The following is a 15005-nucleotide window of genomic DNA, read 5'->3' as shown; positions in this document are numbered from 1 at the left end:
CAACAAAAGAAAAAGGAGAGAGTGGGAAGTACCTGAAATTGAATCAAGAGATCAAGACGTGAAAACGGACAATCTTGGACTTTTTACAAGGCACAGGAAAAGCCCTTTCTTGGCTTTCAACAACCAGTTTTGACAGCAAAAATGGAGATAAAAGCAGGAAATTTTGGTGTAGTTAACCAAAATATTGAAGTGGGCAGCAATTTATATACGAATTGATCAGTTGGGTTGGAGGATTTCTATTGGTTTGAATGGATCTTTGGGAAGAAGGAAGGTTGGAAGAAAATGGGAGAAGTTGGAACAGGAACTGGTATGACTTCTCCTTGTCTACGAGACTACAACACGGCTCCTATTTTTGAATCTTTTATTTCCTTTTTTTGTGCTTTTTGTTATTTTTTAACCTGAATATTCTATCTCGTGAAATATTTAAAATTTTGAATTTATTGTGGAAATCTACTGAAACAAATATTACTAATATTAGTACTTTTATAAGCTCTTTTAATGGGAAGTAATAAGTAGTTCAACCATTTTTTTTAAAAAACAAAATAGTTCAATTTTTGACATTATAGATTTCTATTGCTTTATCTATTTACCTATGTTAATTTTCAAGTTTTAGTTTCTTATATTTTCTTTATTTTTTATAAAACATTTCTCTTATTCTGTTTCTTCTCAAGGAACAATAGATCTTTCCTTTAACTTAAGGTGAAAATTTACGTTTTCTTTGTAATTTTTTTTGTTTATTTGGCTATTTTTTCGAAATTGAAGGATTTTGTTAAGGAAAGAGAAAAGAAGGGGCAAAAAAAAAAAAGTAGAAGAAGAAAAAAGAATAGGAGAAAAAGAGGAGCGCGTGAGGTGGATGGATAGAGAGTGGACTTTGAATTCTCAGCCAAATATTTGACCGTTTCTTTTTTATTCGACTTTGGGGTGCTGAGACTGACAGCTGATGTGGATAACTGCCTTTTGTGCTTTTCTTTGTTCCTTTGCAGCCCAATATTTTGAATTAATTTCACTTTGTACTATTTAACTATACCTTAATTTTTATTTTGCTCATTAAATTAAAAATTGAGATACTTTAAACTATTAAAACTGTCCTATTTAAGTGCAATTATTAAAGGAATCTCCAGAACTAATGAAATACAAGTCATTTGATTAGTATATGGCTGCACGTCAAAGGGCATAGAAGGAAAATTAAATTAAGCAATAACAAATAGAAATCCAAAATTAGACGAAAAAAAGGATTTTGGAGAAATCAGGAGTACAATTTACTAATTTAGGGAATAAAGTGTCACATGAGGATAATGATTTAAGTGTCCCAATTTAGAATTTATGAACCAAAGTGGGAATCTGAACATTTTTGAAAGTTGCAAAATGAAATTAATCTTGATATTTTTGTTGACACAAAAATTGATAGTATTTATGAAAAGGGCTGTCCAATTTTCTTGCCATATATAGACAGGTTGTTAGCTCTAAGCCGATGTCTAATCTCAAGTTATATGTTGTGCTAATTACAAGTAATTGAGCAACAAAAACTTTTGACACGTTAAGGGAAATTATTTGATAGATGAAGATATTTGTATTTAAGAATCAAAATACAGTTGATTTCTAATTCAATAAGGCAAAATTGAAACAGTCAATTTCCAAATTCAACCCTTTTAGTAATATCTTATCTTATGAGTTATGACCATTCTCTACTTTCTTTTTCTTTCATCTGTATTTAAAGCGGATAAAGACAACAAAATTTAACTAACAAATAAATAACATTAACTTCTTCTACTTTGTATAACACAAGTGGAACTAAGTAATGAGACAAATTGATTATAAGACTCACAATATACTTAGGAATTAATTCCAACTAACACAACTACACCAATCACTAGTTTTATTAATTTGAGGAAATCATCAACTACTTCTAATCACATTTTCTTATTAAGAAGAATAAATTGATATGCATTATACAACCTCCATATTATTGTACTATGGGAAATGTTAAAAGTGGTACCACTTGTTTGGACTCTGATTTTTTGGAGAAATTTTTTTATATTTTTCGTAAATATTTCTTACATGCAATTTTCAACAGCTTTTATATCACATTCTACAAAAAGTGCTACAGTAATTTTTCTAAAAAATTCTCCAAAAAATGCAATCCAAACGGATTCTTAGCAACAATTGACTTGTATTATATTTATATGCATGCGCATATGGCATTTCATGATAAAAAAAAATAGCAAGCTGTGAGATGGATTCGTCATTGGAGGAAGTCAACTCATGTATAATTTTAGAAATTTACCTGACTAAGTATTTACTTATTGGCTCACAAAAAAAAAAAGTTCTTAGTTATTGAAAAAGGAAAGTAAGATTTGCTTTAAGAGAAACTAGTTGATAATCTCATAGAATTTATTTTGGAGGATTCGCTCCATTTGGATTAGCTGTTTTTTGGATATTTTTGAAATATTTTACTGAAACAATGTATATGAAAAACTTTTACTATAAATATTTTTTGAAATATTTGATATAATATATGGTTAAGTACTTTTTTGAGTTATTTTTGTTTTTGTATTAATGTAACATTGTATTTAAAAAACTTGCTTTTAAAAAATAGGCCAATCCAAACGAAGCAAAGGTTTTCAATGAAATTTTGTACAAAAATACTTAACACTTGTCAACCCTTGAGTGCCCTTGAGTGTATTTTCAATGCTCCTGCAATGAAACTTCTCAGGAAATTCACACTGGTTTTCTTAACTTTGAAGGTTTATATCGGGTAACAAATGGGGATGGAGAGTTGGTAGATGAGGTTATTAAACTTAAACGTCTAATGCAACAAGGCTGCCAAGCAGGCACGGATTTAAGGGGGGGCTGGTGGGGGCTTAAGCCCCCCCCAAGCCGCCGGAAAATCCCCTATATATAGCCATATAGGGGATTCCGGCGGCCAGCCCAGCCCAGCCCAGTCCCCCCACGGTGATCCAGATCTACCATCCTCCATGGCTCCATGCCTCCATGAATGCTGCAGAGGAAGTGAAGAAGAGCTGGGCCTGGAAAGCCGCTGCCAGCCTGCCGTGCTGACTGCTGAGGTCCGAGGAAGAAGATGACCCAATTTATGTTGATTTTTTTTTTTGCCCTCTAAATACAAAACGACGTCGTTTCACTTTTAGTGGAACGACGTCGTTTTGTATAATGAGGGAAAAAAAAATACATCAGATGAAGCCCTAAGGCTTCATCTGATGCAAAAGCACGCCGCCAATGCCAAAGGCCAAAGGGCAAACACCGAAGCCACTCACGAAGACTCCAAGTCTCCAACTCCAAGAAGAAGACGCCACTCACGCCAGGCTCCAAGAACTCCAAGAAGCTTCAGTTGAGATTCTACCATCCTGCTTCAAGCCTTCAATTCAAGGCTCTAAGACTCCAACTCTCCACCATTCCATTCACATAAATCTTTTAGGTTAGTTTTTTGGTTTAAATTACAATATTCATCTTTATATTTTTGTTAATTATATGTTTAAATTATTTTTGAATTTTGAGTATCTTGATATTAATTTGATTAAGATTAATTTTTATTTAGTTTATGTTAATGTAATTTAAGAATTTGAAAGATTACATTAAAAAATTTAATGATATTAAATTTAAATTAGAAATTAGTTTAGAAATTGTATAGATTTTAGGTTGTATTTAGTTTTTAAAATTTTGTTAGTTTTATATTTGAAATTTTAAGAATTAATTATGTGAATTAGAAATTTTGAATGTAAATATAAATTCAAAATTTTATGAGATTGAATTAGAAATTATATGGGTATTTAGTTGTACCTTATTTTAACTTTTTGATAATTTTATATAATGAATTTTATAAATTGAGAAATATAAGTAATATGAATTTATTATTAAATTAAAGAATTATTTATATGAATTTGAAATTAATTGATTATTGAATTGCATAATTTTATTGAATTTAACCACAATTATTTAATTGTGACAGAAAATGGAGAGATTCTTTAAACCTAAACGAGTCCGTAGTGGTGAATCTTCAAATGAGCCTAATATTAGTGAACCAGTTCAAAATCAATCTTGTGTGGAATTGAATTTAAATGATATTGTTAGTGATCCGGGATTACGAAAATCAGTTATTCGACGGATGAAGACTCGCAGAATGCAATTGCCTCCTCTTCGTTATTCGAGTGCAACAACTACCAATACTTCAAGTGTTAATCAATAACAAATTTTTGGGTATGTATAATTATATGTTTTTATTATTTTTATAATTATTGATTCTAAATTTTACTTATTAAATATATTTATTTCGTCACAAAAAAAAATTTTTAATACACTTCAGCCCCCCCAAAAATAAATTTCTGGCTCCGTCCCTGCTGCCAAGTAAAGCTTGTAAACAAATTGGTTAAGTAAACGAAGTCAAAAAAAAATAAAAAAATAAAAAAAAGGAACCCAGTAAATGAAGTCACTTTTCTCACTTGTCCGTGGGTGGGTTATTTTGTGGATTGCAATTTTGCAGAGTTTTTATAGAAAAATATTATATAGCGACGTTACATATATGAGGTAAATAAATAAAGATATGTTTAAATTTTTATTTCTCCGCATATTGATAATCCAAACCGACCTACTGTTGTAGAATCTTCATCTAATAGAAAGGTCGTCATCTTCCGGTGGCGTTATTTTTTAACTGGCAAAGTCGAAGGAAATCCGAGTTGAGAAGTACTAGATACGTTGGAATTAAACACGCAAGAATTTGACCAAAAATAGTTGACAACAAGGTTAGAACTAATTCCCCATTTTTCCCATGACAACAAGGTTAGAGCTATCCCCACATTTTTCCCATGCCAATAATACTTCTGAAAAGTGTAGAACAAAATATATATATATATATATATATATATATATTTATAGGAATAGCGAGATTAATTTAATATATCAAAAAATTATATGAGGGAAGGTAATTTACATACATAAGAATATGTGCGGAAAAAGAGGAATAATACCAAGAATAATATATTGATCGTACAGCAAAACTATTAAATTTCAAACAAATTGACAAGGCTATTAAATTTCACTCTTCTAAACTAACTATATTAATATATCAGATGACTTGGTAAACAAGTCTAACAATCATAAGAAATTTTATATAAAATACTTATTTTTAAATAATAAAACTACCATGATTTGGCTGTAATAAAATTACTAAAATCCTAAATTGAATAAAACAAAGATAAATAGTAATACAAAATTTTTCATTTTCTGAACCTTAATTTAATATGCCAACATTGTCTCTCGTAAATCAATCTTTTTCTTTGATCAGGTTCACAACGATCATTATCAATAATCCCCTTTGCAAATTCTGCTAACCTTAGCTTAAATTCTTCATCTTCAAAAGTTTTTATTGCTTCGACATTCCACGTAGAGTTTTTAAGGAGTCGAATCAAGCCGAATACTTGGTGTTTAGATTATATGCATATTTTATACGAACAAGGCTCGAGTTTGATTCAAATATTAATGAACTATAAGTATTGCTTGAATTCAATTCATTTATTTGTATAAATATTCGAATTTGAGTCTCGGCTCATTGCTTGAGCTCAAATTTGAATTTGGAGATGATTTAATTATATTTTTAATAGATAATACATTATTTATAATAATTTTAATTGTATTTCTTGGTTTTTAAAAAATAAATAATACTAATTTATATATAATTACTTTTTAAGTAAAATATAATATATATTTAGTAATATGAAAAGTATTTATATTTATATTTATTCATTTTTATAATTATGTATGTGTTCATGAACTATCTGAATAGTTCACGAATAGGTTTGTGTTCGACTCGATTATCAAACGAGCATAATATTGTGTTTGAATTTGACATTTATTAAACTATCGAGCTTTTTTCAAATTCGAACACACTCATATTCACAAACAATTGGATTTGTTAAAAGCTCTAATTCCACGCACCAAGACAGTTTCATCTTACCATTCAATTTGTTTTGACTTGCTAAAATAATCCACGTATCTAGATAGACTATTTTTGTAGCACAATTTGATTTTATTCAATGACAACTCACTTTGTGATATCATAATTCAACAGACAAGGTTCTTCTCTGATATTTATCTTCACAATCATATTCAATCTAATAAGTTTTGGACCAATCTTATAGTCCAATCTTGGCCAATTGGATACTTCAGAATCAACCTTGTGGTCTTAGTCGATCAACTAATTTCTTCACAACATTCTTATACTCTAATTCTGACAGAAACACCCAAAACTAACCTTGTAATTGGGATAATTCTTTAATGTTTATAGGCACTCCAGAATGAATTTTTTAAACTTACAACTCTGATACCAATTGTAGAATCAAGAAAATATTATAGAAGTAGGGAGATACTTGAATGTGTAGGAGGAAAGGAATAATACCAAGAATAACATATTAATCATACACCAACACCATAATAACAAGGTTATTAAATTTCACTCTTCTCAACTAACTATGTTAAAAGACTTCCAAATTATAGAAAAGATGACTTTATAAAAAAGTCTTGAGCACAAGAAATTTGCTAATAAAATACTAATTCTTAATAATAAAACTATTATAACTTGATTTGACTCCATAGAATTACTAAAATTTTAACTTAACTAAAACACTACTAAATAATAATATAAAAAATTTTACTTTTGTGCCTTGGTTTCATATGCCAACAAAAAGAGTGACAGACATCCCATGCAGAAAAATTTCCTGGAAGTCATTTTTTTTAAGGCCAAAACTTGGGGAGACCTAGTTTTCATACACCCAATGATTCAGATTATGCCACATCACTTGGTGAGATGATATGACATAATTTGGACCATTGGATCTTTGAAGACCAAGTGCATGCCTTTTATTAATTTATATACTTGTCAAGCTTACATCTGCATCTGAAATGTATTGTTTTGATTGGCAAACAGAAGTCCTCGTGTCTCTAACCTCAGAAGCCTTCCTGGACATTTGTATCCCTTGTCCAGTCATCAGAATATAAAAGAGTAGCAAAAGTTGACGCGTTTATTACAATAATGATGGTTCCCGATCTTTTCCAGCTCCCTAATCTCATGTCAGCATACATCAACGTAGTAATCTGCAATGCATCTGTGAGTGCTCCCCCTCCGCTATACAAAGGAAAGCTGGAAATTACAGACAAGGTAATCGCTGTTGAGAAGGTATGGCTGCGCAACCGGAGATGATCCGGATTCAAAGTTGAAGGACGTGCCTTTCTTATGCGTTATACAAACTTCTTTGTCGGCGATCTGCGGGATATTCTTTTCCTGAATGCCCACAGGAGAAGATGTGGAAATTTGTCCAAGAAGGGCTTCTCCGAGAAGGTGGGGATTCTGAAAGACCATTTCGAGTGATTGAAGTTGAGCTTGGATTTCTATATGATGTTGAGTTTATACAAAATATGCTGTTATCTTCAGAAATCCAGTGCTCAAGCTACTCTATTTCTGCTTTCTTTTGTTAGGCAGTTGTATCATGATTGGCATGCTCACCTATTATGATGAACCTAAAACTAAATTGTCAGGTTCTGTTACAAAAGTTGGGCACAAAGGTGGCATTTTAGTGAGTGGGATTACCATTGGAGTAGTTTTCTCCCTATACATCATACAATTTGTCCTGTGTGTAATCTCAGATCGGGGAAAGGTGCTACTGTTATGCAAGTATGTGGAGAAACCTTCTTTACAAGAAAGCAGATTATATGACAAGCTAGCAAGAGTAGCATGTAGTGTTCAATGGCTAAAACCCTGGGGAAACAAACTTTGCCAGCATCACTTCCTCAAACCCTGTTATGCAAAACCTCCTAAATGGAAGTATAATTATTTCACCTCAGATTTTCTTGTAAACCCTGGCAGAGGATATCAAGAATGTGCTCGCTTGGAATTATCTAAAGAGTTCAAGAGGGCTGTTCTGGCCTGGATAAGGAACAATGGCTCTAAATTGACGATTGGGATTGAATCACTACGTCAAAATGGAGTAGACAATGAGCTCTCTTGGGCTTGCAAATTTGAGACCATCACACAAGTAATAATGACTGGCAAATTACCACCAGTCTATGTGAATTTGCTCTATCGGAATCAGCTAAGTTACCTGAAGGGGAAAATAAACATCAAAGTCCAGTAGATCAGGCACAAGTTGCAGTGGCGACAAGCTTATCCAACTAATGTGCATATCTGGTCATTTTCGCTCCACGATTGTTACCTGATCATCACTATGCTTCAGATTCCATATTTAAGCAAATTGTACAAGAAGCTCAAGAGGTTTTCATAGGGCTCACGACCATGGAGAGCAAGTACAAAAGAATGATGATTTTGGGCGAAAAAGAGGCTACTAAGAGTAGTGTTATAGAAATTAGTGCCAAGCTTGCAAAACAGTTGATTGAAGGATATGATCAGGGGAAAATCTGACATGATTAATAGTGTAAATAGACTACCTATAAATTCATAAAACAACCAAATCAGCCAAAACTTGTGGTCTGTACAACAGAAAGTGGCTCTTGGAGCTAAACAGGTTTACTTCAAAATCCCAATACCTCAAGCTAATCGGCATAATGCATCACTTAATTATCCAAAAAAGAAGAATATAGTTGTCCATAAATATCAAAAGCTACTTCAATATTCTAGCTTCAAGATGACTTCTGTTTGAATTTCTTTGCTGAAAGAGTGAAAGATAGGGAGACTGAGATCACCATTCTAGATTTTAATAAAGCTGGACCTCATTGTTAGCCTTCTGGTCCATATAATGAGATACACTCGTCTTTGAAGAGTTCAAGACAAAAAAAATTAAAGTTTGGTAAATTTTCAAGTGTCAATATTTTTGGGCACATGCCAACTACTCCAAAAGTCAAGAAATGAGTATTCAAAAATCTAAAATAGACCTAAAAAATTTTAGTATTACCTAATCATGAGTACTCGTGTAACCACTGATGATTGGTTTTCTGCATTGTCGAATTATTCATAGTAGGACTCTCAAAGTTTGGTTATTTTCTGTAACTTGTAAGTCAATGTCCATAATCCATAGCATATATAGGAAATCCCTGCCTTTCCCGGTGCCAAATAATGAATAGATGTCTTAGTTCTGGATCAACCAATAGATCTTCGCTGAAATTTCCAAGTCAACTGGCGTGTCAAAGATGGAGCTGGTTTTTCCCTCCTCGCCGTTACTAAAGAGCTTGAAGCTTAGCATATTATCATTATACTAGTCCTGATGATTGATTTCCGTAGATTGTCTGTTTTGGTATGGTTTGTGTTGGCTAATACTCAGATAGGAAATAGAGCATGGATCTTGGATTGTTTTTAGCTTTCCTTTTGATTTGTCATGTCCTGCCTCTCTCGGTCTCAGTCTCGGCTGAAGAAGATACCATTTGCCTGGAGAGTTTTGATTGTGGAAGCCTAACTCGGATAACCTTCCCTTTCTTCGATTGGTCATACCCATCTGATTGTGGCTTTTGCATGCTCGACTGTGAGGCTAAATCAAAAATTGCATTCGAATTGTCAAAAAAGCTTGTTTTTTGTTAAAAGCATAAGCGATGACTCTGTGATCACGGTTCATGACAATGTACTTGAACATCTTTTCGGTAGTCTAAGTTGCAAAACTTTCGACTATGATATACGCCTTCCAAAGTATCCTTCAATTTCATATTCATACTCTGTGCTTTGTTTGTTTAATTAGTACCTTTTAGCTAGATAATGTTGGATATTCTTTCTTGATATAAGATTTTCAATGGTAGCTCAAACACTTTTCTCTGTTTGATCTTCAACTAGGTTGATCCCCTCTAATCAAAGTCATTTGACAATGTCAAAACCTTAGAATTAATGTTAGCAAGTTATTAATATTCTCATTCCGCATGCCTCTGTGTGCACGCACAAGTCCCTCTGTGAGTGTGTGTGGTTGTTTTTTTTTTTTTTTTTAAGGGTCTTTATTTATTGGATCCATGTTTCATGAAAAACGAACTTGAATTAAAGTTAATAAGAAATGAGGAGGCAACATGGTTCAAAGTCGCGGTCGCAGCTCGAAACGTTCCACATTGGTCTCGGCATATCGGTCGCGGTTTCGGTGAGACGCAAATTTTAAAGCATTTAATATTCTAAAAATTGTTAATAATATAAAAAAATTATGCTAAACAAAAATAATAAAAAATATCAAAAGAAAATTTGTAAAATGTTCTATTTTTATACATATTAAACACAATAAGTACTTTTAATTATTTAAGACAATGGCATCACAAATAAAATCAAAATAACATAGACCACAATTTTAAAACTAATAATTGCAAAAGTAATATCAACCATTAACATTACAAACTAAGGATTTATTTATAGCATAAAGTTGGAATATTTTGATCAATCTCCTGCCAAAAATGAAAAGAAATCATATTAAATAAAAGGCAAATATGTAAAAAGATATACTAGTACTTTATATTTTCGTACCTGTTAATACCAAGTAGAATGACGATGTGGTTCAAAATCACTCTCATTTCTCGATGAATGGTAAAACAGATGTGGAAGTGGCATAGGACCTTGAGTAGGTAGTGTATAAGAGTTATCTGGTGTATTTACTGGATATGAGGATTGACTAGATGTTCCATAATCATTAGACGGAAGAACTTCTGGATTGGAGATGAATTGCTGAGTATGATGGTAGTATCCAAACCCTCGATAGTTAACATTATCGCTAGTACCATATGATGCAGTAGAATCATGACCATAAAACCCAATATTATTGGAATCAAAAGAAAAACCATCACGAGATTTATCTATTTCTTTTTCATAGTATCCACTACCATGAATGCTAATAGACCTTTCGACCTGTCCATATCCATCAAATGGCCGATATCCACTGTAATAGTAAGGAGTGATTCCATATGATTGGTCATAGCCATATCCCAATTGACTAGTACTGTAGTTTTGGCTAGATTCATGCTCATAGGTTGGGTGTATACCTAAATTTTGCATCTGATCATCGACTCCTCTATATCTTTGTGATCCTGAATGGTGAGAGAAAGTATTTTCACTTGAAAATTGAGTTAAATTATTGAGGAATTGACATTGTGTTTCTATGCTAGGACCATAGCCATGATCAGTATCTTGAGTGGTATAATAATTATCTTGTCCTTGAGCCCATGACATACCTCTTGTTTGTTGGCTATCTTGATTGTAACCACCACTATGCTTGAAAGAATTGTTCCCTCTATCTCCATTGTCACCATTGTCATCATCATTATTACCGCTGTCACTTTTATTCTAAGATGATGAAACAGTATGCTTTCTGGTTTGTTTAGTCTTACTTTTTTGTTTCCTACTTGATGATTCAGCAAGACCTTTCTTTTCTTTTTTTTGGTAATATATTGGGACAATGTTTCACCAAAACCATCATTGTCATGTTCTTGATATTTGCTACTTTCTGATTCAGTTTGATGAATGCCCTTATCCAACAAATCCAGATTATCTTCAGGCAATGTGGATTGTTCATTTTCTCTTATCCAATCATCCAATATATCATCTTGGTGAAAAATGTGATTCAAGTCAATTGGGTTGTAGAAATCATCAGTATCTCTTTGATGCATCAAATTTTTCACCTTTAATCGCATATTGTAATGCACAAAAACTAATTTATGCAATTTTTTAACTGCCAAATGGTTACGTAGTTTTGTATGAATTAATGACCATGTACTCCAATTTCGCTCACAACCAGAGGATATGCAGGTTTGACTCAATATTTTCACTGCAATATTCGTTATATTTGGCGAATCTTCACCGTAGTTAAGCCACCATTCACCTAAACAAACAAAGTAATAATAATAATAATTTATTATTATTATTTTAAAATTATAAAAATATTAACTTCATTAATATGATTTAGATGTTTATATAAGTATGAATTAAGTTGAAATCTGGTAATGATTTTGTTAACGCTCTTGCTGCAATAGCACTTTCAAATCCTCCTTTTTTGTCTACAAAAATTTTGATCTACAAAAATAATATATACACAAGTGTTAAAATTTTAAAATTTGTTCATTAATATAAATAAATAAAATAATCAAAAGAATACCTCATTTATTGAATGAACTTGTGCATCTAAATTTGGTTCCAACTTTGCAATGACTTTCTTCAACCCTTTTCAAACTTCATCCAAATTAAACTCACAAGTTCCAGAATATTGAAGGATCGGGTTCAAAAAATATGCTAAATACAATAAAATAACAAAATTAGAAAATAAATAAATACATATATTACATATTTAAATTGGATGTAATATTTTAAATTACCTACCGCATGTAAATTACAATGAAGTTGATTGTACCATCTATTATCAATCACTTCCCAAATCATTTTCCAAGATTTCACCGACTTTTGAATAGCCATTTTTGCTCTATCCATTGCCTCATAAATAATTGGCAATGTTGGCTTATTATCTTGATCAATAGTTTTTAAAACTTTGACCAGAGGCTCCATTATTCCACACATATTTCTAACTTTTTTTCAAAACTTCTCTGACAATATCAACTCAGCTACTTTAACAGCTCCTGCTTTTCTCTTGGTAGTGTTATTGAACTCTGTCCATTCAGCTGAGGTGCACATTTTTTTCAGTTATGTAGAATGCCAAAGAAGACTTTCCACAGAAATGAATTCAGTTGCAAATCTAGTGATACTTGGACGTAGCAGTTCCCTTTTTCTTGTATATGTCTTCATCAGATTCACTATTTTGTCACTGTTATATATGAAACTTGTTATCTTCTTCCCCTGAGTAATAGTTTCTTTTACATTATCTTTTTTGCCAATATCCTCCAACATCAAATCTATACAATGAGTAGTGCAAGGTGACCAAAATAGATTTTTTCTTTTTTTCATCAACAGTTGTCCAGCTGCTTTCATACTAGATTCACTATCTATCACAACTTGCACAACATTTTTTTCTCCCACAGCCTCTACTACCTCATCCATTAACTTGAAAATATATTCAGCAGTTTCCTTGACATTGGTACAATCAACAGAACTATGGTATATCATGTGCCTATCATAGTATACCATAAAATTTATTATTGGATATTTTGTACGGGTGCTCCACCCATCACACATAAGTGCACAACCAAAAGTTGAAAATTTATCATAAATATCTCCAACATATTTCTCAAGCTCTTCAAATTCTTCGTCTAAATATTCATTTCCAATTTGATAAGCTGAAGGGCCTTTAATAGCAGAACCAGCTTTGGCAATTTCATCAATCATCGATTGATAATAAGGATTGTCAGCTGCATGAAATGCTATAGCATTGAAATGAAAAAACTTTGAAATTGCTTTACCAACTCTTTTTATATTTTCCCCCGCAAACATTGATTTGACTGATTTTTGTTTCGAAGGAAACATATGTGAGTCAATTCCTCTGCTTGTCATTTCATCCGCTTGTCTGACACTAAAATTATGTGACAATTCTCTTTTATTTTCAGAAGTCGTTGGTTTTGAAGTGCCAGCACCCATATTCCCTAGAATTCACAATGTTTAACAAATAAAAAATGAATAAATAAATTACAACTTTATTTAATTATATTTAATAAAATGATATCAAATTTGTTATAATATTTTAGTTTACAAATGATACCTGACATAAACATAGAAAGTCGACTCCCAGATACTGAATGCCTTCGTTGTTCGTCTAAAATTACAAGTATTGGCTCTCTCTAATTGCTTGCTTCATCTGTTTTTTCTTCCAACGCCATCCTACTTTCTCCATCAATTTCAAAAATGTCTTCGTCCTCCTCATCGCCAACCATGTTGAAATTACTATACATATTTTCTTGTTACAAAGAGTTAAATATTTCTTCTTTTTTCTGTTTTATTGTAGCTCATTGAATCTTACCAGCCTTTAGATGCATTTTTATTACATCTGTAACTTCTCCTGGGGCCCTTGAACAAGGTTTAACTTGTCCCGTGACATGACCGACATGTTCTTTCAACCTTGTAATGCCACCATACATTACTTTTCCACAATAATTGCATCTTACAATTTTTCTATTCCCACCCACGGGTTTACCATGTTCCCAACCAATATCCTTGCTCGTCATTGTAATTATGACACGTATCAATATAAATGATTAATTCATCACAAATAATTAAAGATATATGAAAAAAATACAACAAGTAGTTTAAGATATTTTATAATAGTAATAATTTATTTCTATTATATTAGTAAGTTAAACATCTAATCTATAATGTAAACCTGCTACAATGATCATTTTTTTATTTATTAAAAGAACTTCAAAATTTTAAATATTTATTAAAATTATTACTGCATTTTAGAAAATTATTCAAATAGCTGGGCCGTTATGATTATAAGTATAATTAAGTACTATTATAGCTAAAGTCAATAAAGATGAAACCTCTACTAATAGTTATTTCGTAAAATGAATTACTAGCAAGAAATTTTATATTAAAAGATATAACAGTTATTTTAATATTTTCACTAAATATCAAATGAATTTGAACTAATTTATTATGTACTTTGAATTATATGTGAGATAAGTGTTAAACTTGTGTTTGGCCCAAAATAAATTCCAACAACACAAATTAGCCAGATAAATCTAAATTTCTAAATTTTATTTTGGACACAATCATAATTAATCCAACCTTGGCCTATTACATAAGGGCTATAATTAATCCAAATATGTTTCTAATTCATAACTTCTAATAAGTATAGAAAACTTAAAAAAATAAATTCATACCTGTTGACCCACGGGAAAAGTCCTTATTTCAAAGGAAAGACCAAGGGAGGGCAATGAAAGGGCCGCTGCTGCAACTAAAGTTGACGACTAGCTATTTTCGATATGAAAGAGAAGCTTGATCAGTAATCACAAATCCCAGTTCTCCGAGTTGATTCCTACTATTTTAGGTACTATCTCGCTTCCCTAAGAACGTCCAAACAAGAACAGAGATGAGAGAAAGAATAAAAATTTTAAATCTGTGGACTCTTGCACCGACACATAAAATGACTAGT

This window comes from Coffea eugenioides, chromosome 4 (assembly GCF_003713205.1).
Source record: "Coffea eugenioides isolate CCC68of chromosome 4, Ceug_1.0, whole genome shotgun sequence".
Classification (NCBI taxonomy): domain Eukaryota; kingdom Viridiplantae; phylum Streptophyta; class Magnoliopsida; order Gentianales; family Rubiaceae; genus Coffea; species Coffea eugenioides.
This window is presented reverse-complemented; position numbering follows the sequence as displayed.